Below are 22,518 nucleotides of genomic sequence, written 5' to 3' on the forward strand. Positions count from 1 at the left end.
AGTTGTAATAGCGAAATTGAATTATTTATTATTGTTGATTTATGTTGTTTGTGTTTGATCTTTTTGCTTGTGTTTGGAGCGCATATGTTATTTGTGCGAGAGTCGAGCGCGCTGCTGGAGCTACGCGCGAGCTGCATTTTACCACGGCTGCTGGAGCCAGCGCTGCCCGCCGCGCCAAACCAGGCGATGACGCGCTGCACAGTACTCTCTCCGTTCCAAAATATAGTGCTTCCTCTATTTTCGTACTTTAACTTTGACCATAAATTTAACCAACGAGACCGATTGCGATGGGAGCAAAAATTCTAGCAGTGAATTCGTATTCAAAAAAAGTTTTCAATTATATAATTATTTCTCCTGCCGCAGTCGGTCTCGTTGGTTAAATTTAAAGTCAAAGTTGGACCTCGAAAAACGCGGGCGCATTGTATTTTGAAATGGATGGAGTGGTTTTTAGCATGCCGCGCGTTGGGCGGCTGTTGAAGATGCTCTAAGGCCTTCCACTATGTAGGCCAAAAGCGGTGCTAAATTTGCTTTTTGGGTATTTGGCACCGATGCCCTTGCCCAAGCGATGCCAAACAAAAATTTCTGGGCACCGGAGCATCTACTTGCTCCGATGCCAAATCCTTCCATGCAATAAAGTAAACCATGTCAGCCCATGCAACAGCCAGGAAGGGACGCTGGCAGTGGGGTGGCCAAGGCTGATTTATACTAGTTTATATGAGTTGGCCTGAGTTTCAATCGATGCCAGATTCTTCAACATTGTGTGATCGGTGCTAAATTATTTTCATCTGATATCTATGTGGACGTGGCGTACTTTTCAGAGTTTTGGCACCCGATACATAGTGGAAGGCCTAAATGCAAGTAAGAGTACGCCGCCCAAAGCATCACTCGAGGACATCGCAGTTTACGCAAGACGGCAAGAAGAGCAGCCAAGGTTTCAGGCTCAACCTCGTCTTCCATAACCAAATACTTGTGCCTTCGTAGCCTCGCAGATGGAAGCCTGCCAAACTCGCTCCATCGCCTGACATTTGCTGGCCACGGTGTCAATTAGTTCAGCGGCCAGCCACCATCGGGCTTATTTTTTTTAGTTTTCGAAGGAAAACCATCGTGCTTACATGGGCCACGGACCCTGAGGCCTGTAGAGGCTTGACGTGACCTCGGCCCGATGCGAGCCGTACGTGCTACTGTGCTCAGGTTTACTTTAGTCCCATACCGCTAGAGCTGAACGGTCTCTCCCTGCTTAAAGGAACCTGCGCTGATGGTCGTATTGCCTCCTCGGAGGCACCTGCCTGACCCTAACCCAGTTTGTCTGTCTTTACCATACCATAGGACTTGCAACCTGGAGTCGGTGCACGGAATGGGCACACTAGCACAAACTATTTGGAAATTTGATTGTGGATTGGATTGGAATGCTGATATGTTAGTGCGACATGCACTATAAGCTTTTTGTTTTTTGGACCCTATTTTACCAAAATAAGTTACTTCTTTTTTACAAAAACAAGGGAAAATGATATCACTCTGTTCCGAAATATAAAATATTCTACTCTTTTTTAATTGAATTGAATGTTTATACACATTTTCGTGTGTTTGTTCATTCATTTTGGTTCGTAAATTCAAAACATTTTAATTCGAAACAAAGTAGTACTTAGGGCATCTTCAACGCTGGCCCATTTTAGTGTGTTTGTTCATTCATTTTAGTCCGTAAGTCCAAAACATCTTAATTCGAAACAAAGTAGTACTTAGGGCATCTTCAACGCTGACTCGCAAACTAGACACCACATTCGTCCGCGAGCAGGGGGACCAATCCGTGGACATGGATGCGAGAGCCCGCCATCCAATGCTAGCCGCGTACATTTCAAGCCGGGTTTGAACAAACCGGACGAAATTCATCAAACACGACCGATTTTCATTGAAGTTCAGACATAATTTTACATAAAAAGGTTGATATTTCGACCATTTACTAAAAACTAAAAACAATAATGCTAAACCCCGTACGGGACAACCACCTCGTACGTGTGGCTGCCCTGCCCTGCCGCACCATCATCGACGTCTGTGCCGTCGTCGCCGTCCCTCCAGCGGTGGAAGGGCGTCGGATGGCCACAACAACCTTGTCTGGTGGTTGCCCGCCTCTCGCAGAGGAGCCGCTGCACCACCTCCTGCATTTTCGTGTGTTTGTTCATTCATTTTAGTCCGTAAGTCCAAAACATTTTAATTCAAAACAAAGTAGTACTTAGAGCATCTTCAACGCTGGCCCATTTTAGTGTGTTTGTTCATTCATTTTAGTCCGTAAGTCCAAAACATCTTAATTCGAAACAAAGTAGTACTTAGGACATCTTCAACGCTGACTCGCAAACTAGACACCACATCCGTCCGCGAGCAGGGGGACCAATCCGTGGACATGGATGCAAGAGCCCGCCATCCAATGCTAGCCGCATACATTTCAAGCCGGGTTTGAACAAACCGGACGAAATTCATCAAACACGACCGATTTTCATTGAAGTTCAGACATAATTTTACATAAAAAGGTTGATATTTCGACCATTTACTAAAAACTAAAAACAATAATGCTAAACCCCGTACGGGACAACCACCTCGTACGTGTGGCTGCCCTGCCCTGCCGCACCATCATCAACGTCCGTGCCGTCGTCGCCGTCCCTCCAGCGGTGGAAGGGCGTCGGATGGCCACAACAACCTTGTCTGGTGGTTGCCCGCCTCTCGCAGAGGAGCCGCTGCACCACCTCCTGCACGGTGCAGAGGGCCGCTGTGGCAAATGTAGACGACGTCCGCGGAGCTCTGATGGAGGCCTTGCCCCTGCAGGGGTTGGCGGAAGAGACGCTAAGCGACCACTCCTCGCCGATCTTGACGAGCTTGCCGTCAAGGTGGTGGTGGCCCCTGGCGGCCGTCTTCGCGGTGGTGACAGAGCGGTCGAGGGCCCACGCGGAGGCGAGATCCGGGTCATTGCGGACCCACTCCAGCGCCGCTTCGGACTTGGCGAACGTGTTGCAGTGGACGGCGTTGCACCATTCATATTGTGCATGTTGCCTCACCGAGAGCTCCTCCTCAGACCTGACAACCCTCAAGCCCGAGGGACCGCCACAACCGCCGCCTCTGAGGTAGTGGAGGCTGCGTCTCCGCACCTTCGTCATCGCGGGCGGCAACTCCTCCTTGACGGGGCGGCGACACGGGCCCATCAATGCGGGCGTGCCGAATGTGTGGCAGCGGTGGTGCGGGCTCCTCCTTGACGCGCCGTTTGATATGGATGGCGCGGTTGTGGGGAAGGTGTCGGTGTCAAAACCGGCGGATCTCGGGTAGGGGGTCCCGAACTGTGCGTCTAGGATCGATGGTAACAGGAGACGGGGGACACGATGTTTACCCAGGTTCAGGCCCTCTCTATGGAGGTAATACCCTACTTCCTGCTTGATTGATCTTGATGAATATGAGTGTTACAAGAGTTGATCTACCACGAGATCGTAATGGCTAAACCCTAGAAGTCTAGCCTATGAGTATAGGGTAATGAATCTGTCCTATCCGGACTATGCTCTCCGGTTTATATAGACACCGGAGAGATCTAGGGTTACATGAGGTATATCAACAAAGTAGTACTTAGGGCATCTTCAACGCTGACTCGCAAACTAGACACCACATTCGTCCGCGAGCAGGGGGACCAATCCGTGGACATGGATGCGAGAGCCCGCCATCCAATGCTAGCCGCGTACATTTCAAGCCGGGTTTGAACAAACCGGACGAAATTCATCAAACACGACCGATTTTCATTGAAGTTCAGACATAATTTTACATAAAAAGGTTGATATTTCGACCATTTACTAAAAACTAAAAACAATAATGCTAAACCCCGTACGGGACAACCACCTCGTACGTGTGGCTGCCCTGCCCTGCCGCACCATCATCGACGTCTGTGCCGTCGTCGCCGTCCCTCCAGCGGTGGAAGGGCGTCGGATGGCCACAACAACCTTGTCTGGTGGTTGCCCGCCTCTCGCAGAGGAGCCGCTGCACCACCTCCTGCATTTTCGTGTGTTTGTTCATTCATTTTAGTCCGTAAGTCCAAAACATTTTAATTCAAAACAAAGTAGTACTTAGAGCATCTTCAACGCTGGCCCATTTTAGTGTGTTTGTTCATTCATTTTAGTCCGTAAGTCCAAAACATCTTAATTCGAAACAAAGTAGTACTTAGGACATCTTCAACGCTGACTCGCAAACTAGACACCACATCCGTCCGCGAGCAGGGGGACCAATCCGTGGACATGGATGCAAGAGCCCGCCATCCAATGCTAGCCGCATACATTTCAAGCCGGGTTTGAACAAACCGGACGAAATTCATCAAACACGACCGATTTTCATTGAAGTTCAGACATAATTTTACATAAAAAGGTTGATATTTCGACCATTTACTAAAAACTAAAAACAATAATGCTAAACCCCGTACGGGACAACCACCTCGTACGTGTGGCTGCCCTGCCCTGCCGCACCATCATCAACGTCCGTGCCGTCGTCGCCGTCCCTCCAGCGGTGGAAGGGCGTCGGATGGCCACAACAACCTTGTCTGGTGGTTGCCCGCCTCTCGCAGAGGAGCCGCTGCACCACCTCCTGCACGGTGCAGAGGGCCGCTGTGGCAAATGTAGACGACGTCCGCGGAGCTCTGATGGAGGCCTTGCCCCTGCAGGGGTTGGCGGAAGAGACGCTAAGCGACCACTCCTCGCCGATCTTGACGAGCTTGCCGTCAAGGTGGTGGTGGCCCCTGGCGGCCGTCTTCGCGGTGGTGACAGAGCGGTCGAGGGCCCACGCGGAGGCGAGATCCGGGTCATTGCAGACCCACTCCAGCGCCGCTTCAGACTTGGCGAACGTGTTGCAGTGGACGGCGTTGCACCATTCATATTGTGCATGTTGCCTCACCGAGAGCTCCTCCTCAGACCTGACAACCCTCAAGCCCGAGGGACCGCCACAACCGCCGCCTCTGAGGTAGTGGAGGCTGCGTCTCCGCACCTTCGTCATCGCGGGCGGCAACTCCTCCTTGACGGGGCAGCGACACGGGCCCATCAATGCGGGCGTGCCGAATGTGTGGCAGCGGTGGTGCGGGCTCCTCCTTGACGCGCCGTTTGATATGGATGGCGCGGTTGTGGGGAAGGTGTCGGTGTCAAAACCGGCGGATCTCGGGTAGGGGGTCCCGAACTGTGCGTCTAGGATCGATGGTAACAGGAGACGGGGGACACGATGTTTACCCAGGTTCGGGCCCTCTCTATGGAGGTAATACCCTACTTCCTGCTTGATTGATCTTGATGAATATGAGTGTTACAAGAGTTGATCTACCACGAGATCGTAATGGCTAAACCCTAGAAGTCTAGCCTATGAGTATAGGGTAATGAATCTGTCCTATCCGGACTATGCTCTCCGGTTTATATAGACACCGGAGAGATCTAGGGTTACATGAGGTCGGTTACATAAGAGGGAATCTTCATAATCAATCGCCTAGCTTGCCTTCCACGCCAAGTAGAGTCCAGTCCGGATACGGGTATAGTCTTCGGTCTTCGTGTCTGCACAGCCCATCAGTCCGGCCCAATGAGTAACAGGCCGGACGCCCGATGACCCCTTAGTCCAGGACTCCCTCAGTAGCCCTTGAACCTGGCTTCAATGACGAGGAGTCCGGCGCGCAGATTGTCTTCGACATTGCAAGGCGGGTTCCCCTTCTTCCGAACTCCAAGATAGTCTTCGGATGCGATGATTGTATCCGAACCTGCAACGCATTCCGCACACAACCGCAGAGAGAATATAATATTTGCACGAGTCTAATCTGCTTACAGTTTTTATGACGCTACGCCTGTCCGGTTCTAATCTTGAACTGTTTTCATCTGCCACCCCACGTTGCGAGATGCGGTTGCTATTGGTACGTCTTGTCGAAGCAGAGATCGTGTCCCCTTATTGCGGGATTCTCATCAATGCGGGTATGGGTAACCCAACCGCGCCACTTGCACATCCATTGGGAATAGGCGAATCTTAAGGCGAGTGAGGAGGCGTTTAATGTTTGCTGCCTTTATAAGAGGATAAGGATCCCCTCTTCCTCTTCTCACGCTTTCTCTCCATCTCCCCTTCCCGATCTCGAGCTCCAGCGCCCAAGTTCCAATCTCCTTTCCACCCCAGCAACCATGTCCGGATCCGGCGGTCAGGGCAAGTGGATAGTCTCCTCCGTCACGGAGGAGGACATTACTGAGCTCCGGGCGGCCGGATACTTGGCGAAGGGAATCGCCCACCGCTTGCCGGCCGAGGGACAAATCGTTCCCACGCCGGAGCCCAACGAGAGGGTAGTATTCCTCCCTCATTTCTTCCGCGGGCTGGGGTTCCCAATCCATTCCTTCGTCCGCCGGGCTGATGTATTATTACGGGGTGGATTTCCATGATCTGTCCCCAAACTCCTTCCTCAACATCTCGACGTTCATCGTCATGTGCGAGGCCTTCCTCCGCATCCACCCCCACTTTGGACTGTGGCTCAAAGTCTTCAACGTGAAGCCGAAGGTGGTGGACGGCCAGCACGCGAAGTGCGGAGGAGCCATGGTGAGCAAGCTGCCCAACATCTCCTGGCCGAAAGGTATTTTTATGGAGATAGTGAAGGAGTGGTAGAGACAATGGTTCTATATCACAGAACCCCGCGACACCTCCTGGGCCGCGGCTGCCGAATTCCGCTCTGGCGCTCCTATGCAGCTCACCTCTTGGGTTGAGAAGAGTCCCGATTGGGGTTCGTCCAACGAGGTAATAGCGCTGCAGACGCGCGTTCAAAGCATGATAGCCAAGAACGTCAAGCTTGTAGATGTAATCCAGGTGATGTTAGTTCGCCGAATTCTCCCGTGCCAACGCCGAAGCTGCCCCTTGTGGGAGTTCAATCCGAAGAAGCACCTGTTGGAAATTGTAGCATAATTTAAAATTTTCCTACGCTCACCAAGATGCATCTATGGAGTCTACTAGAAACGAGGGGAAAGGAGTGCATCTACATACCCTTGTAGATCGCGAGCGGAAGTGTTCCAATGAACGTGGATGACGGAGTCGTACTCGCCGTGATCCAAATCACCGATGACCGAGTGCCGAACGGACGGCACCTCCACGTTCAACACACGTACGGTGCAACGACGTCTCCTCCTTCTTGATCCAGCAAGGGGGAAGGAGAGGTTGATGGAGATCCAGCAGCACGACGGCGTGGTGGTGGATGTAGCGGATCTCGGCAGGGCTTTGCCAAGCTTCTGCGAGAGAGAGAGGTGTTGCAGGGGAGGAAGGAGGCGCCCAAGGCTGTGTGTTGCTGCCCTCCCTCCCCCCTTTATATAGGCCCCCTGGGGGGGGGGCGCCGGCCCAGGGAGATGGGATCTCCAAGGGGGGGCGGCGGCCAAAGGGGGGAAGGGGTGCCTTGCCCCCCAAGGCAAGGGGGAAGCTCCCCCTAGGGTTCCCAACCCTAGGCGCATGGGGGAAGGCCCAAGGGGGGCGCCCCAGCCCACGGGGCCCTCCGGGATAGGTGGCCCCACCCAGTGGACCCCCGGGACCCTTCCGGTGGTCCCGGTACAATACCGGTAACCCCCGAAACTTTCCCGGTGGCCGAAACTGGACTTCCTATATATAATTCTTCACCTCCGGACCATTACGGAACCTCTCGTGACGTCCGGGATCTCATCTGGGACTCCGAACAACTTTCGGGTTTCCGCATACATATATCTCTACAACCCTAGCGTCACCGAACCTTAAGTGTGTAGACCCTACGGGTTCGGGAGACATGCAGACATGACCGAGACGCCTCTCCGGTCAATAACCAACAGCGGGATCTGGATACCCATGTTGGCTCCCACATGTTCCACGATGATCTCATCGGATGAACCACGGTGTCGAGGATTCAATCAATCCGTATGCAATTCCCTTTGTCAATCGGTATGTTACTTGCCCGAGATTCGATCGTCGGTATCCCAATACCTTGTTCAATCTCGTTACCGGCAAGTCTCTTTACTCGTACCGCAATGCATGATCCCGTGACTAACGCCTTAGTCACATTGAGCTCATTATGATGATGCATTACCGAGTGGGCCCAGAGATACCTCTCCGTCACACGGAGTGACAAATCCCAGTCTCGATCCGTGCCAACCCAACAGACACTTTCGGAGATACCCGTAGTGCACCTTTATAGTCACCCAGTTACGTTGTGACGTTTGGCACACCCAAAGCACTCCTACGGTATCCGGGAGTTGCACGATCTCATGGTCTAAGGAAAAGATACTTGACATTGGAAAAGCTCTAGCAAACGAAACTACACGATCTTTTATGCTATGCTTAGGATTGGGTCTTGTCCATCACATCATTCTCCTAATGATGTGATCCCGTTATCAATGACATCCAATGTCCATAGTCAGGAAACCATGACTATCTGTTGATCAACGAGCTAGTCAACTAGAGGCTTACTAGGGACACGCTGTGGTCTATGTATTCACACATGTATTACGATTTCCGGACAATACAATTATAGCATGAATAATAGAATTACCATGAACAAAGAAATATAATAATAACCATTTATTATTGCCTCTAGGGCATATTTCCAACAATCTCCCACTTGCACTAGAGTCAATAATCTAGTTACATTGTGATGAATCGAACACCCATTGCGTTCTGGTGTTGATCATGTTTTGCCCTAGGGAGAGGTTTAGTCAACGGATCTGCTACATTCAGGTCCGTATGTACTTTACAAATATCTATGTCTCCATTTTGAATACTTTCACGAATGGAGTTGAAGCGACGCTTGATATGCCTGGTCTTCCTGTGAAACCTGGGCTCCTTCGCAAGGGCAATAGCTCCAGTGTTGTCACAGAAGAGAGTCATCGGGCCCGACGCATTGGGAATCACCCCTAGGTCGGTAATGAACTCCTTCATCCAGACTGCTTCCTGTGCTGCCTCCGAGGCTGCCATGTACTCCGCTTCACATGTAGATCCCGCCACGATGCTTTGCTTGCAACTGCACCAACTTACTGCTCCTCCATTCAATATATACACGTATCCGGTCTGTGACTTCGAGTCATCCAGATCTGTGTCGAAGCTAGCGTCGACGTAACCCTTTACGACGAGCTCTTCGTCACCTCCATAAACGAGAAACATATCCTTACTCCTCTTCAGATACTTCAGGATATTCTTGACCGCTGTCCAGTGTTCCATGCTGGGATTACTTTGGTACCTTCCTACCAAACTTACGGCAAGGTTTACATCAGGTCTGGTACACAGCATGGCATACATAATAGACCCTATGGCCGAGGCATAGGGGATGACACTCATCTTTTCTCTATCTTCTGCCGTGGTCGGGCATTGAGCCGTGCTCAACTGCACACCTTGCAATACAGGCAAGAACCCCTTCTTGGACTGATCCATATTGAACTTCTTCAATATCTTGTCAAGGTATGTACTCTGTGAAAGACCAATGAGGCGTCTTGATCTATCTCTATAGATCTTGATGCCTAATATATAAGCAGCTTCTCCAAGGTCCTTCATTGAAAAGCACTTATTCAAATAGGCCTTTATACTCTCCAAGAATTCTATATCATTTTCCATCAACAGTATGTCATCCACATATAATATGAGAAATGCTACAGAGCTCCCACTCACTTTCTTGTAAACACAGGCTTCTCCATAAGTCTGTGTAAACCCAAACGCTTTGATCATCTCATCAAAGCGAATGTTCCAACTCCGAGATGCTTGCACCAGCCCATAGATTGAGCGCTGGAGCTTGCATACTTTGTTAGCATTCTTAGGATCGACAAAACCTTCCGGCTGCATCATATACAACTCTTCCTTAAGGAAGCCGTTAAGGAATGCCGTTTTGACGTCCATCTGCCATATCTCATAATCATAGTATGCGGCAATTGCTAACATGATTCGGACGGACTTCAGTTTCGCTACGGGTGAGAAAGTCTCATCGTAGTCAACCCCTTGAACTTGTCGATAACCCTTAGCGACAAGTCGAGCTTTGTAGATGGTCACATTACCATCTGCGTCCGTCTTCTTCTTAAAGATCCATTTGTTTTCTATGGCTCGCCGATCATCGGGCAAGTCAGTCAAAGTCCATACTTCGTTTTCATACATGGATCCTATCTCGGATTTCATGGCTTCTAGCCATTTGTCAGAATCCGGGCCCGCCATCGCTTCTTCATAGTTCGAAGGTTCACCGTTGTCTAACAACATGATTTCCAGGACAGGGTTGCCGTACCACTCTGGTGTGGAACGTGTCCTTGTGGACCTACGAAGTTCAGTAGTAACTTGATCCGAAGCTTCATGATCATCATCATTAACTTCCTCCCCAGTCGGTGTAGGCACCACAGGAACATTTTCCCGCGCTGCGCTACTTTCCGGTTCGGAAGGGGTGACTATCACCTCATCAAGTTCCACTTTCCTCCCACTCAATTCTTTCGAGAGAAACTCCTTCTCTAGAAAGGACCCGTTCTTGGCAACGAAGATCTTGCCCTCGGATCTGAGGTAGAAGGTATACCCAATAGTTTCCTTAGGGTATCCTATGAAGACGCATTTTTCCGATTTGGGTTCGAGCTTTTCAGGTTGAAGTTTCTTGACATAAGCATCGCATCCCCAAACTTTTAGAAACGACAGCTTAGGTTTCTTCCCAAACCATAATTCATACGGTGTCGTCTCAACGGATTTCGACGGAGCCCTATTTAAAGTGAATGCGGCAGTCTCTAAAGCATAGCCCCAAAATGAGAGCGGTAAATCGGTAAGAGACATCATAGATCGCACCATATCCAATAGAGTGCGATTACGACGTTCGGACACACCGTTTCTCTGAGGTGTTCCAGGCAGCGTGAGTTGTGAAACTATTCCACATTTCCCTAAGTGTGTACCAAATTCGTGACTTAAATATTCTCCACCACGATCTGATCGTAAGAATTTTGTTTTTCTGTCACGTTGATTCTCAACTTCACTCTGAAATTCCTTGAACCTTTCAAAGGTTTCAGACTTGTGTTTCATTAGGTAGACATACCCATATCTACTTAAATCATCAGTGAGAGTGAGAACATAACGATATCCTCCGCGAGCCTCAACACTCATTGGACCACACACATCGGTATGTATGATTTCCAATAAGTTGGTTGCTCGCTCCATTGTTCCGGAGAATGGAGTCTTGGTCATCTTACCCATGAGGCATGGTTCGCACATGTCAAATGATTCGTAATCAAGAGACTCCAAAAGTCCATCTGCATGGAGCTTCTTCATGCGCTTGACACCAATGTGACCAAGGCGGCAGTGCCACAAGTATGTGGGACTATCGTTATCAACTTTACATCTTTTGGTATTCACACTATGAACATGTGTAACATCACGTTCGAGATTCATCAAAAATAAACCATTGACCAGCGGGGCATGACCATAAAACATATCTCTCAAATAAATAGAACAACCATTATTCTCGGATTTAAATGAGTAGCCATCTCGAATTAAACGAGATCCAGATACAATGTTCATGCTCAAAGCTGGCACTAAATAACAATTATTGAGGTTTAAAACTAATCCCGTGGGTAGATGCAGAGGTAGCGTGCCGACGGCGATCACATCGACCTTGGAACCATTCCCGACACGCATCGTCACCTCGTCCTTTGCCAGTCTCCGTTTATTCCGTAGTTCCTGTTTTGAGTTACAAATATGAGCAACCGCACCGGTATCAAATACCCAGGAGCTACTACGAGTACTGGTAAGGTACACATCAATTACATGTATATCACATATACCTTTGTTGTTGCCGGCCTTCTTGTCCGCTAAGTATTTGGGGCAGTTCCGCTTCCAGTGACCACTTCCCTTGCAATAAAAGCACTCAGTCTCGGGCTTGGGTCCATTCTTTGACTTCTTCCCGGTAACTGGTTTACCGGGCGCGGCAACTCCCTTGCCGTCCTTCTTGAAGTTCTTCTTACCCTTGCCCTTCTTGAACTTAGTGGTTTTATTCACCATCAACACTTGATGTTTTTTTTCTGATCTCCCCTTCCACTGATTTCAGCATTGAATATACCTCGAGAATGGTCTTTTCCATCCCCTGCATATTGTAGTTCATCACAAAGCTCTTGTAGCTTGGTGGAAGCGACTGGAGGATTCTGTCAATGACCGCGTCATCCGGGAGATTAACTCCCAGCTGAGACAAGCGGTTGTGCAACCCAGACATTCTGAGTATGTGCTCACTAACAGAACTGTTCTCCTCCATTTTACAGCTGAAGAACTTGTCGGAGACATCATATCTCTCGACCCGGGCATGAGCTTGAAAAACTAATTTCAGCTCCTCGAACATCTCATATGCTCCATGTTTCTCAAAACGCTTTTGGAGACCCGGTTCTAGGCTGTAAAGCATGCCGCACTGAACGAGGGAGTAATCATCAGCACGTGATTGCCAAGCGTTCATAACGTCTTGGTTCTCTGGGATTGGTGCTTCACCTAGCGGTGCTTCTAAGACATAATCTTTCTTGGCTACTATGAGGATGAGCCTCAGGTTCCGGACCCAGTCCGTATAGTTGCTGCCATCATCTTTCAGCTTGGTTTTCTCTAGGAACGCGTTGAAATTGAGGGCAACGTTGGCCATTTGATCTACAATACATAGTGTAAAGATTTTAGACTAAGTTCATGATAATTGAGTTCATCTAATCAAATTATTTAACGAACTCCCACTCAGATAGACATCCCTCTAGTCATCTAAGTGATACATGATCCGACTTTAACTAGGCCGTGTCCGATCATCACGTGAGACGGACTAGTCAAGATCGGTGAACATCTCCATGTTGATCGTATCTTCTATACGACTCATGCTCGACCTTTCGGTCCTCCGTGTTCCGAGGCCATGTCTGTACATGCTAGGCTCGTCAAGTCAACCTAAGTGTATTACGTGTGTTCCGAGGCCATGTCTGTACATGCTAGGCTCGTCAACACCCGTTGTATTCGAACGTTAGAATCTATCACACCCGATCATCACGTGGTGCTTCGAAACAACGAACCTTCGCAACAGTGCACAGTTAGGGTGAACACTTTCTTGAAATTAATATAAGGGATCATCTTACTTACTACCGTCGTTCTAAGCAAATAAGATGCAAAAACATGATAAACATCACATGCAATCAAATAGTGACATGATATGGCCAATATCATCATGCTCCTTTGATCTCCATCTTCGGGGCACCATGATCATCTTCGTCACCGGCATGACACCATGATCTCCATCATCATGATCTCCATCATTGTGTCTTCATGAAGTCGTCACGCCAACGATTACTTCTACTTGTATGGCTAATGCGTTTAGCAACAAAGTAAAGTAAATTACATGGCGTTATTCAATGACACACAGGTCATGCAAAATAATAAAGACAACTCCTATGGCTCCTGCCGGTTGTCATACTCATCAACATGCAAGTCGTGATTCCTATTACAAGAATATGATCAATCTCATACATCACATATATCATTCATCACATCTTCTGGCCATATCACATCACATAGCACTTGCTGCAGAAACAAGTTAGACGTCCTTTAATTGTTGTTGCAAGTTTTTACGTGGTTTGTAGGTTTCTAGCAAGAACGTTTTCTTACCTACGTATGACCACAACGTGATTTGCCAATTTCTATTTACCCTTCATAAGGACCCTTTTCATCGAATCCGTTCCGACTAAAGTAGGAGAGACAGACACCCGCTAGCCACCTTATGCAACTAGTGCATGTCAGTCGGTGGAACGTGTCTCACGTAAGCGTACGTGTAAGGTCGGTCCGGGCCGCTTCATCCTACAATGCCGCCAAAACAAGAAACGACTAGTAGCGGCAAGAAGAATTGGCAAACTCAACGCCCACAACTGCTTTGTGTTCTACTCGTGCATAGTAACTACGCATAGGCCTGGCTCATGATGCCACTGTTGAAAATCGTAGCATAATTTAAAATTTTCCTACGCTCACCAAGATGCATCTATGGAGTCTACTAGCAACGAGGGGAAAGGAGTGCATCTACATACCCTTGTAGATCGCGAGCAGAAGCGTTCCAATGAACGTGGATGACGGAGTCGTACTCGCCGTGATCCAAATCACCGATGACCGAGTGCCGAATGGACGGCACCTCCGCGTTCAACACACGTACGGTGCAGCGATGTCTCCTCCTTCTTGATCCAGCAAGGGGGAAGGAGAGGTTGATGGAGATCTAGTAGCACGACGGCGTGGTGGTGGATGTAGCGGGTCTCGGCAGGGCTTTGCCAAGCTTCTGCGAGAGAGAGAGAGGTGTTGCAGGGGAGGAAGGAGGCGCCCAAGGCTGTGTGTTGCTGCCCTCCCTCCCCCCTTTATATAGGCCCCTGGGGGGGGGGGGCGCCGGCCCAGGGAGATGGGATCTCCAAGGGGGGGCGGCGGCCAAAGGGGGGAAGGGGTGCCTTGCCCCCCAAGGCAAGGGGGAAGCTCCCCCTAGGGTTCCCAACCCTAGGCGCATGGGGGAAGGCCCAAGGGGGGCGCCCCAGCCCACTAAGGGCTGGTTCCCTTCCACTTTCAGCCCACGGGGCCCTCCGGGATAGGTGGCCCCACCCGGTGGACCCCCGGGACCCTTCCGGTGGTCCCGGTACAATACCGGTAACCCCCGAAACTTTCCCGGTGGCCGAAACTGGACTTCCTATATATAATTCTTCACCTCCGGACCATTCCGGAACCTCTCGTGACGTCCGGGATCTCATCCGGGACTCCGAACAACTTTCGGGTTTCTGCATACATATATCTCTACAACCCTAGCGTCACTGAACCTTAAGTGTGTAGACCCTACGGGTTCGGGAGATATGCAGACATGACCGAGACGCCTCTCCGGTCAATAACCAACAGCGGGATCTGGATACCCATGTTGGCTCCCACATGTTCCACGATGATCTCATCGGATGAACCACGGTGTCGAGGATTCAATCAATCCGTATGCAATTCCCTTTGTCAATCGGTATGTTACTTGCCCGAGATTCGATCGTCGGTATCCCAATACCTTGTTCAATCTCGTTACCGGCAAGTCTCTTTACTCGTACCGCAATGCATGATCCCGTGACTAACGCCTTAGTCACATTGAGCTCATTATGATGATGCATTACCGAGTGGGCCCAGAGATACCTCTCCGTCACACGGAGTGACAAATCCCAGTCTCGATCCGTGCCAACCCAACAGACACTTTCGGAGATACCCGTAGTGCACCTTTATAGTCACCCAGTTACGTTGTGACGTTTGGCACACCCAAAGCACTCCTACGGTATCCGGGAGTTGCACGATCTCATAGTCTAAGGAAAAGATACTTGACATTGGAAAAGCTCTAGCAAACAAAACTACACGATCTTTTATGCTATGCTTAGGATTGGGTCTTGTCCATCACATCATTCTCCTAATGATGTGATCCCGTTATCAATGACATCCAATGTCCATAGTCAGGAAACCATGACTATCTGTTGATCAACGAGCTAGTCAACTAGAGGCTTACTAGGGACACGTTGTGGTCTATGTATTCACACATGTATTACGATTTCCGGACAATACAATTATAGCATGAATAATAGACAATTACCATGAACAAAGAAATATAATAATAACCATTTATTATTGCCTCTAGGGCATATTTCCAACAGCACCATACCTTGGTGAGGCTCTTCGAGACTACTCACGAGGACGCGTGGAAGTTGCTCTTTAAGGGCAACGAGAAACCGCCGGCCGCGGATTCAGATCACGGACACGACGCTAGTCATCCTGCCAGTGAGGTATGTCTCTTTTAATGTATTCCCTGCCTGTTTGTTGCTAGGGCGACGCCTGAGCTTTTATTATCGCTCTTTCAGGACTGGACGGAGAGGGCAAAGCGGATCCAGTGTCTGGCTCCGTTACCTGAAGAACCAGTCATCCCGCGCCTAGCGAAGATGCTGGTGCCGACGCTGTATAAGGCGCTGGAGAAGAAGGCCAAGAAGAAGGCAAAGGGGGCCAAGAGCGGCCTCCGTCGTAAGGGTACTTCGGACGTGGCGTCTGAGGACGACGAAACTCATTCCTCTGTCCCTGAGGGCAATGACGGGGAAGAGGAGGAGGAGGAGGAAGAAAATAATCCTCCTCCCGAGGAGAGGAAGAAGAAGAAGAGGGCGGCTCCGGTGCATCTGGAGGCGGAGGCGCCCAAAAAGGAGAAGGGCGTTCCTGCGGTCAACACCGCGTGGGACATTGACAGCAGTCCGGAACGACGCCCCCGCACTAAGCCCCTGGCCGCGTCGTAAGTGACATGGCTTATTTATGCGCACATCCAGCCCTTTCTCTCCATTATCTTGATGTGGTTAACCGTACCATTGCAGTCCGACCCGCGACCTGATCCAGCGATCCTCGTCTGGAAGTTCGTTGGCCCTGTCAGAGATGGTGAGTCAGTCGGCACCGCCCACTTATTCCCCCGGGGCCGGGTACGACACCGAAGTGCTGTCTCGGAGGGCCGATCCGAACCGTGGAGGAACCCAGGACGCTGTCCGGGAGGCGCCACGAGGCGAAGCCTCCACTGCCGAACATATGGAGGGGACGATCCCCATGGAGACTGGCGAAGAGGGCCGCATTCAGCTTGGCCCTCAGCCGAATACGATTCCGGAGGCCCATATGGCTCCGGAGTCGGGCGGGCAGCCCCCTTTGAAGGAAGGGGGGGTGCACCACTTCCGCCGGGGGTCCCTGTCCATCCAGGGGTGCCAGATAACCTGATGGAGGCGCTAAGGCGCCTCTGTTATGGAAGAGCATCGTGTCCTTATGGGCACGGTGATCGAGAAGGTTCAGTCTGCCAAGAGTGGACTGAACGAAGCCTGCGGCAACCTGTTGACAGGTTTCGAGGTAAGTGACATAGAAAGAGAAAACCCCCATGTAGTCTGTAGCCCCTGGGACACTGTCCGGTGTTCGGCGACAAGAACCGGGCAGAGGATCAATCTTTTATTGTAGGAGACTAACGTGATATGTATGCATAAGCAGGCGTCGCTGTTGGCCGCAACCTCGCATGCTGCCGAAGTTTCTGAACTGAAGCAGAGGCTGGAGCGGACCGAGAACGAGCTCGGCGAGGTTACAATGCGGCTTCAGGAGAAACAAGGTAGGTAACCTCTTGCTGTGTGTTCGGAAAAAACAAGCATTGCATACTGACTGTAATGTCGAAATATGTGCAGGAGCCGCGACCGAGGTGGAGGCCCTGAAAAAGGCTCTGGCCGAAGCCGAGGAGAAGGCCGTCGAGCAGCAAGCCGCTCGAAAAAAGCTCGAGGCCCGAGTCAAGGAGGTCCAACAGGGGCTCCAAGACGCGGTGAAAAAATGTGAGATCTTGGAGAATGATGCGTCGGCTCAAAAGGCCGAACTCTCCAAGGCTCGTCAGAGCGCGGAGACCGCACGGAATGAGGCCCTCCAGGGGTTCCTCCTTGACCCGCCGAAGTGGGGCGCCGACTCCTGCTTCACGCGGTAGCGCGGCGCAGACGGTGGCTCCTCATTGACACGCGCCGGCGTTGGTGGCGCCGGGCCCATCTGACGGAACAATCTCTCCGTTTGATCTCCATCTGACGGACGAATTCTTCGTCCGTCACAGTAGCCTCCGCGAGGAGGCGGTGTCGCTACTGGGGCATCTAGTCGTCCTCGTCGTTAGAGGAGATAACGATCTCCTCCTTACCGGAGGAGTCGGCTGCTGTGGATGCCGAGGGGCCCGGAGAGTGAGGGCGCCGGCGCCAAGATCCGCCTCGTGAAGAATTGCCACCGCCTCCAACTGTCGGCACGGAGAACCATGACTTCGGCATCAACACTGGAGTTGGAGAGGCTCTGATAGGAGGGAGGGCTCGGAGAGGACGAAGTGCAGATGTGCATCACCAGTGGACGGCTTAAATAGCCGTGGCAAGCCGATGCGAAGGGTCGGTCAGCCCGCTTCAATACGGCGCAGCGGCCGGATTTAATTCTCGGGATGCAGCGTCCGCATAGAAGCGTGACGCCTAAGAGGCCACGTCCGTCAGTGTCGCCCTCATGTCTGGTCACATCACGCGGCATCAATGCCTGCCGCTCCATGCTTTGGGCCGACATGAATGCGGTGCCTCATGTGGTGCGAGTGTTCGACGAAAAACCCGGGAGAGGCGTGTGAGATTTTTGGGTGCGCCACGGTCGTTAGAAGCGGGCACGGCGGCGGTCCGGGTGCCTGCAAAGCCCCCCTCCCCCTGTTTGTCTCAGGTTTACGGAAAAAAGTGCGTCCGGACCGATCGACGGATCGATGCAGCCCCGTCTTGGATGGCAAAACTTATTTGAACGGTTACAGGCGGTTTAAAGGTCCGCGATGGAGATGCCACTCCCTCCATTTCTATATATAAGCCCTTTTAGAGATTTCAATACGGACTACGTACGAATGTATATAGACATATTTAGAATGTTGATTCACTCATTTTTGTATCTATATTGAAATCTTTAAAAGGTCTTATATTTATTTAGGAACGGAGGGAGTATATAGTATTTCCGTATCAAATGGTGAACTGAAGCCGACATTACCCAACAAGGTCTGGCAGGAAAAAAAGGTCGGCAAACTTTGGCTGGTGCGTGGAGAGCGAGCACCTCCTTATTCGTACTACATACAACTATGTGTGTTTTTTCTTTTTGAGGCAATACAACTATGTGTGTTAAGCAGCAGACGCGTCGAGGCAGACCCACTGGCCAAGAAAGATCTTTTCGCAGTTGATGTTGGGGTTGAAGCCCAGGAAATCCTCCTGGGCCAGACCGGCACCGTCCGCGATGGAGGAGCAGGTGTCGCCCGTCTGCACCGCGTTCACCTTGTTGCACGCCAGCGCCGGCACCGCCTTCGCCGCATACCCTGCGAAATGCATGCACATTTGGCCACTGCTACACATGCAGATCAACTGGAGGATGCTGATCGGTTGACATGACGTACCTCGGCTAACGCTGTGGCGCTGCACCTGCACGGTGATCCTGCCGTCGGCGAGGGTGACCGCCACGAGCAGGGACGCGATCAGGAGAGCGGCGACTCCGTGGTTGGCCATTGCAGCTGCAGATGCTGTCGACGCGAAGGAAGGTTTGAACTTTAGTTATTAGGCTCTGCTTGCGGTGGTGATGATGGGGAGAGGTTTAGTCCTCTCCTTTTTATAGCGTGGGCATGATGAGAGAGGCAAAGTCGATAAGATGCATGCAACAAAAAGAAACATGCCCGGGGCCTTGGAAACTGCGTCCAGAGCGTCGATAGTATGGACATGTCGTTGAGGCCATTTGTAAGCCGGCCAATGGTTGGTTTTGTGATTTGGTCATCCATGACCAAGTGAACACAGAGAAAACGGTTTATGATTCCTATGCAACTAGATTGGCATGCTTATACGGCGTGATCAACTATTTGTTTTGTTATACTAGTGTGAGTACAACCGTTTGGAACGATTTTGGCTGAGGATTTTATCATCGTCGCTCCACGTTTGATACAAGTACATATCTAACGGCTCATTCGTTTTACAATATTCTCAAATCATAGGAATAGGAAAAGTAAATGATTGAAATGTCATGTTCACTTCAATTAGGAATTTTTCATCAGGTCTCACCTAATACTAAGAATCCTCAGGAATTCATTCTTCTTAAATAGGAATCCTTAGGAATTAGGTCAATATGGACATAGTCCTTAGGAATCTATCACTTCTCTTCCTATGAAACGAACGCTCAACATAGGAAAAAAAATCCTGTAGAAATACTCCAAAATTCCTCCAAACCGATAAGCTCTCGGTATCTCGAGACTAAGAGGCTTTGATGTTTGTGCTCTGCATTCAAGAATGTCCTAAGAGGACCTTCAAAATGAAAGTAAGTTGCCTAGAACCGTCACATGTGGCTAGGGTAACAAATTGCCACCGTTTTTGCCAAAATTCACACAAAACCACTATCTGTGCAGCAAGTGAGTAAAAAAAACGCACCGCTCCGGAGATGACTAACAACAAACCTGACCGATCGGGCCCACCTGTCGAGTCCACGAGGTGAGGGAAAATGGGAGCGAGGAGGCGGACATTAGCAGCGAAGTTTAAGATGGGCGCGCCCGGCGCATTTCATTCCCGCCCACTCCCCAACTGTTTAAAGCTCCCGCCGCCGCCGACCCGTCGAGTTAGCACCACCGTGGACGCCATGGTTTCGTGGGACGATCTCGCCAGCTTGTTCGGTGACGACTCCATGAGCAGCAAGGTTGGCCTCTCTCCTCCCTCCTCTCCCCCCTCCTAGGGTTAAGGTTTGGCGGAAAAGGGGGGTTTTATCCAGATCTCGCTTGATGGCGATTTGTTTCTGTTTTAGCTACCTGCGCACATCTACTATAAAGAATAGGGCTGACTTGCTAAAGATTTGCCTGCTAGGTGATTGCACTGATCTCCTTGCGAGAAGCTTGTGGCCTGACAGTGGCATGAAGTTTCTGGCTTGCGCGGAGAAGGTTAGTGCCAAATTACTAGAATGAGATATTAATAAGTAATTAGTTATATGTGACATTAGACAATATAGTGGTTGTAAGATTAGGAAACGTAGTATTTTTATCTCCTGTGACATTCTGAATTGTATTGCTATGTGAACGAAACCATTTTTTGATTTAATAATAACTATCATTTTAGTTATTTGGGATGTGAATGCGACAATTTTTGTGTAACTTATTTAGTTATAACTGTAGTAGTGAAAATATAGTGCTCTGTTACAATTTGATATAATTTATTTAGTTATGATAGTAGTAATGTAATGTTAACTGGGCAATTTGTTATAACAGTACTAACAATAGTAAAGATGGAATTTATTTAGATATAAAATAATGGTTTTAATTATAAAACTAGCAATAGTACTATCGAATGGCTTAAGTGTAATTTGGTTAAAGATCATAGATCTTGGTTTTAGTTATAAACTTTGTTTGCATAAAACCAATATTTTCCCATACGTTGAAGTCTAATTTGCTTCTTTTTAAATTTTGATAGGAAGAACTTAAGTGTAGCTTTCTCCAATCGGTTGATCCTGAGTGACCAGAGTCTCTGAAGATGAGCCTACCTATGATATGGTGAATGTATGAGCAGGAGAACAGATAGAGAGAGGCTCCAAGGAAACCTAGTTAATGCTTAAAAAACATCAAGATACTGGGAGGCCAGGAAAATATGAGGAATGAGCCGAGATTTTTCAAATGTCACTTTGCCAATGTAGTGGTTGAGGAGGAGCAAGCAATGACCCAGTTAGCCAATGCACAGTTGGCTTCGGGTGACATGAAGGCAGAGCTGGAGAAGAAGAACCTGGTGACGGTGTCCTGGACTAGGTGGGGTGCTAACCACGTCAGTCTACTAGTCATGGGTCGGGTTGAGGATCCCCAGACAACCGAAGAATGGGCCATGCATGTTTGCCATGACCCACCGTGTACTCAAGATGCAATCCTCTGAAGACTTGGCGCACACTTCAAGACACATTTTAATCATTGTCATGTTTATCCCTAGATGTAACCGACCTACATGTAATCCTAGGTACCCCCAGTTTCTATATAAGCCAAGGAGTTTAGTGAAGGAAATATGCCCTAGAGGCAATAATAAAGTTATTATTTATTTCCTTATTTCATGATAAATGTTTATTATTCATGCTAGAATTGTATTAACCGGAAACATAATACATGTGTGAATACATAGACAAACAGAGTGTCACTAGTATGCCTCTACTTGACTAGCTCGTTAATCGAAGATGGTTGAGTTTCCTAGCCATGGACATGAGTTGTCATTTGATTAACGGGATCACATCATTAGGAGAATGATGTGATTGACTTGACCCATTCAGTTAGCTTAGCACTTGATCGTTTAGTATGTTGGTATTGCTTTCTTCATGACTTATACATGTTCCTATGACTATGAGATTATGCAACTCCCGTTTACCGGAGGAACACTTTGTGTGCTACCAAACGTCACAACGTAACTGGGTGATTATAAAGGTGCTCTACAGGTGTCTCCGAAGGTACTTGTTGGGTTGGCGTATTTCGAGATTAGGATTTGTCACTCCGATTGTCGGAGAGGTATCTCTGAGCCCACTCGGCAATGCACATCACTTAAGCCTTGCAAGCATTGCAACTAATGAGTTAGTTGCGGGATGATGTATTACGGAATGAGTAAAGAGACTTGCCGGTAACGAGATTGAACTAGGTATTGAGATACCGACGATCGAATCTCGGGCAAGTAACATACCGATGACAAAGGGAACAACGTATATTGTTATGCGGTTCGACCGATAAAGATCTTCGTAGAATATGTAGGAGCCAATATGGGCATCCAGGTTCCGCTATTGGTTATTGACCAGAGAAGTGTCTCGGTCATGTCTACATAGTTCTCGAACCCGTAGGGTCCGCACGCTTAACGTTCGTTGACGATATAGTATTTATGAGTTATGTATGTTGGTAACCGAATGTTGTTCGGAGTTCCGGATAAGATCATGGACATGACGAGGAACTCCGGAATGGTCCAGAGATAAAGTTTGATATAAGCGATAATAGTGTTTGGTCTCCAGAAGGGTTCCGAAATTCAC

This window comes from Triticum aestivum, chromosome 3D, assembly GCF_018294505.1.
Source record: "Triticum aestivum cultivar Chinese Spring chromosome 3D, IWGSC CS RefSeq v2.1, whole genome shotgun sequence".
In the NCBI taxonomy this organism is placed as follows: domain Eukaryota; kingdom Viridiplantae; phylum Streptophyta; class Magnoliopsida; order Poales; family Poaceae; genus Triticum; species Triticum aestivum.